The sequence below is a fragment of the Pleurodeles waltl genome, chromosome 8 (assembly GCF_031143425.1).
Source record: "Pleurodeles waltl isolate 20211129_DDA chromosome 8, aPleWal1.hap1.20221129, whole genome shotgun sequence".
In the NCBI taxonomy this organism is placed as follows: Eukaryota; Metazoa; Chordata; class Amphibia; order Caudata; family Salamandridae; genus Pleurodeles; species Pleurodeles waltl.
In genome coordinates this window covers 831,915,770-831,919,883 of record NC_090447.1, presented here as the reverse complement: position 1 = coordinate 831,919,883, position 4,114 = coordinate 831,915,770, and positions in this window count along the sequence as shown.

The window sequence follows — 4,114 nt, the reverse complement described above, 5'->3', positions numbered from 1 at the left end:
ATCAACCTATTAAACCTGACCAGATCACAACATCAAACAAGTGTCACATACACTTTTCAACATACTCCGGAGTCTCTTGACCTCGCAGGGCCCGTCTCAACATCAACAACCACGTGGACAATTTTTTCTGCTCAAAGCGCTACACACACGTGAAGTTCGACGACTTCCCTACTCTCACACCTTTGGAGTAACACTCCTCTAATATCTTTTAACCCCCCTAAAATCCGCACAAACTTCTCAATTAATCTGCGGCGATAAGCTGTGCAAGCGCAAAACCCTAACTTCACTCATACCGTCACTAGAAACGCTGAGACCATTTTCATACCTCCATGTTCCTCATTCGCAAGCTCCGAGATCCCGGGAAAGTCATTGGGGACTTAGGGCATCATCATCTCTCCGACTTGTTTTATCAAAGAAAATTCTAACCTGACTCTGTCTATTGTTCGGATGGGGTCTCAAAGGGCTAAACCATCCTCTGCTACCATCTACTGATAACGCGTCCAGCCCTTATAAATTACCTGTATCTGGACACGTTGGAGGTCGGTGAATCTTTTAACTGAGTCGGGCTCTCCTCATCCTAAATAGTCAAGTCATTCAGATCAATAATCAATAACTATTGTAATCGGCAATCAATACTCAATTTATAGATCAATATAGCACATTAGAAATCAATAACAGTTGGTATTTCGGCGCACCATGACCTTTCAGTCATGAATAACCACACCAGTTTATTAAAAGTTAGTGAATTTATTTCCCTATATTAACAAAGCTAGCACGATATATATATGTCTCAAAACCAATTGATATATGTATATGAACATTACTAGCTGTCCATAACGGCGGAAGAAACGCAATCTACGCAAAATCTGAATGATGATACACTCTGTTATAGCAATGCAAATCACCAATGTGACTAACTGTATTTGACTAATTGCATACATTCGGTCAGCATAACAAGATTCCAATTTGGCATGGTACATTGAATGAATACCTCGACTAACCTCTAATTAGCATCGACATGTGGGGCTTCATGCAAAACAAATTTAGTCAACACAAATTTGGAAAACTTCTAGCTAGGACCCTATCAAAATTAGCAGTTGGTACCTAAAAGGAAAAAAAAACACAATGCATAATACATTTATCCTTTCATATTTACCAAATACAATCAGCATTCAAGAAAAGTCTTCGTCCTTCAGGTACCGGTTGATCAGCATGGGGCAAGTTTCAAAGGGGCAAGGTTAAGGGCAAGCTTCCTTGCAGCGGCAAGGAGCATAGGGCAAAGTTACTGCATGGGCAAGACGGGGCAAATCAAAGTTAAAGTCTCTAGGGTGAGAATTCTTAAAGTCTCTTTCTCTCGAATAGAGAAAAGGGCATCAGGGTGTCGTCCAAAATGGAGTCTGGCATCAGGCTTCAAACTGGCATCGAGGAAAATGGCTGACTTCTCTTTGTCCGGTGGGTTTAAGTAAGAAACATTCCAAATTCTGCAGGGTCTTCCATTGGAGGGTTCATAGGTTGGCTTCAAATTGTCCAATCAAAATTGTCTTTTACTAGCGCCCATTTATGCATACACTGTCCTTGGAGCCTTGGAACACAAATTGTATCATGGTTTGCCAATTATTTTACTATCTGTACCTTCATTGTCCGCACCTGCAGAGACCTTGTATCAAAGGGGATGTAACCGGCCTAGCACGAAACCTTGGAGATAAGTGTACCAGCCAGTTTCTACTGGAAAAAATACAACTTCAAGCAAGAATATATGTTTCATTAGTTCAAGGAAAAAAAAAAAAAAACACGCAGTTAGAATTTGAAACCAAGCAACTAGGCCAAAGCCTGTACTAAATTTAAGCTAAGCAAAACAGTTTTTAAACAAGAAATCATGACATATATTTGCGATTATGACAGATTACTACATTTTCAATACTTCATAATTAATAAAGCTCGTTTAAAATGATGGCGAACTACCCCGAGGGCACATTTTCCCCCGTACATTATTTCTTTTACTAACATCCCTCTATATTATATGTATTGATTACACGGTGTGCAGGAATATATGTCGGACCTTCTTTTTCTGCGTCATCACCCCTCCATCCTCAGCACTGTGAAGTCCCTCATTTCTAATGGCTACCGGAACCCCCAATGGCCCTCTTGATCTCTCCAATATCCATGGTGTTTCTGGGCATGGTTCCAGGCTTATTCCCCGTGCCTCCGCCCATCCAACCCATATCTTAGTATATTTCTTGGGGCACCCTCGTGCCTTGTGAATGGGGCACTCCAACCCCATACAGTGATCCATGCTCTTAGCCTACCCCTCAACTGAAGGTGCAGCAACATCTTTTCATACTTGCGCAACATCTCTTTTTGCCGCCACCAGGCCTAACCATAAAATGGCTTTTTGATATTGTGTGCCCCCCAAGTTGTTTGTGACATTCAACAGCACCAGCTTGGGTCCCTCGGTATGTGCCATCCTAATACTTCCTCCAATCTCCTCAGAACACCACCCACCCCCTAAGAAGTGGGAGAGAGCAAGGCAGTACTAGAACGTGTGGGACAAGTTTCCAGTCGAAGTCCTGCACTGCAATCACTTATCATTAAAAATCAATCCCATGCAGTAAAGTCGGGCCCTGGTGTAATATGTTGGGTGAAGTATTTGAAATTCTATATGTCTGAACTGTGAAGTTATAATTGCCTCCTTAGGTGCCTCTCTTCAAACATCATCCTCAAATTCTCCAGGCTCCGTCTCCCAGGCCCTACGAACCACCACCATTGGGTCAGGCATGTTTCGCAAGAGCATCTTATATGACTGCGACAATTTGTGCTCACTAATGTTTGTCAGAAGGAGCTTAGCCTCTAATGGAGAGAATTTCGGGATCTCCGTGTGCTCCCGAAGCAATGGAGACAGCACATGTTTGAGTTGCAGGTATTGGAAAATTGTGTTTGGTGTAGATCATACTCGTCCTGCATCTCCTGGAATTATTTCAATATGCCAGTTTGTACAACATCACCTAGAGTCGAAATGCCAATGGTGTTCCATGCTGCAAAGCCTTTCAGAGCCGTTGTGCTCGCAAGGTATGTTTCTTTCCACAGCAGGGTCTCCAACGTCAGCCTACCCACCCAACCAAGGGCTTTTTTGCCCGACTCCCAAACTTCTAGCACAACCCTTGTAGCCGGTGGTAAGTGCTCCTGCACATCACCCCCTATAACTGATGTGGCAGGCTTTGCTTTCCCATGGCCCTCCCTTCAAGGACGCAAGATGGATCTGCAAAACCCGTACCACCAGTCGTTAATAATGAGAACGTGTGCCGCTCATTAATAGAGGAGAACATTTGGTGTAGCTATGCCACCATCAAACGTCAGTCGGCAACATTTTTCTAGGGAGATGCGTGGCACACCGCCCCCCCCCCCCAGAGCAGGGATTGTAAATGCACCTTCACCTTCATGAAAAGGATTTAGTGATTGGGAAGGGGTGATTTTGCAAGTGGTAGAGAAGTCTCTGCAGAGCGAACATCTTAAAGATGGCTGATCATCCTAACAGGGACAGCGGAAGAGTAGTCCTGAACCTGACATATCCTGCTAACTGTTCCAATTGTGATGTCAGGTTCCTATCGAAGGAAGCTTGAGCATTCCCCGTAACAAACACTCCTAAGTATCTAAACCCTAGGGTTGAATCTTCAGTCTAGACACCCAAGGCATATCAACTGGGCAGAAAGCTATGGGGTAGATCACTGACTACCGGGGGTTAACCCAGAGGCCCAAGTACATACTGAACATCTACAGCATTTGCAATGACCTAGGACCAGACGAGGCTGGATCCCCGAGGTACAAAAGCACATTGTCGGCATAGAGGACAATTCTGTTGCTTGCCTCCCCCCCAACCATTGAAATCCTCAAAACAAAGCATCAATTTGCACCCAGGCTGCCAGAGGCTCAATTGCCACCGCAAATAGCAATGGGGACAAGGGACACCCATGGCGCGTTCCCCTCCTCACCAGAAACCACTCGGAGACTACTCCCCCTGTGGTGAATCCATTTTAGTTCTTATTGGGACTCAGGAATTTAGCTTAGCCTTTGGCTTGCAGGCCTGTGCCCCCATCACCTAGTAACTTTTAACTTTCTT